Here is a 542-nt window from a genome sequence, read left to right as displayed (position 1 = left end):
TTTTTTGGGATTATTAAAAACATTGCTTTTCTTTTCCTTTTTCTTCATATGGTCATTTATAAAATATAAAAGTATAGAAAAATGAAAATGATGGAATGTTTATATGTTATAATAATGGTCTGATTTCCTGCAAAAGTATGGAAGATATAACTTTTACCCTGTTGTTAAATTGCTGAAGTAGATTTTAGCATTTTTAAATTAAACTCGCATCTAAATGCTTATTTTTCCAACCTTGGGCTGATTGGTGATGAAAAATAGGGTAGGTGTAAAGAATGAAAAAAATTCCTGACTGTATTAATGTTATTCATACTTTTTTCTCGTCATATATGTATTTTACAATTAAGTAAAGGTAGGCTACAGAAGCTGCTTAGGAGGTAATGGGGAAAATTTTGGTGTTCTGTGACGTTCAATATATTCTTGTTCATATTATAAAGTTTGTTCATGTTAGTAGGATGATTATTAGGGACCTTAGAGTTGATAAGATTGTTTGTTTTTATATAGTTAACTTTAGAGTGGGTGAGTAAAGTATTTTCTAAAGAGTT

The sequence above is a fragment of the Penaeus monodon genome, chromosome 29 (assembly GCF_015228065.2).
Source record: "Penaeus monodon isolate SGIC_2016 chromosome 29, NSTDA_Pmon_1, whole genome shotgun sequence".
In the NCBI taxonomy this organism is placed as follows: domain Eukaryota; kingdom Metazoa; phylum Arthropoda; class Malacostraca; order Decapoda; family Penaeidae; genus Penaeus; species Penaeus monodon.
The sequence above is the reverse complement of the archived record's forward strand: the minus strand, read 5'-3'. Positions refer to the sequence as shown.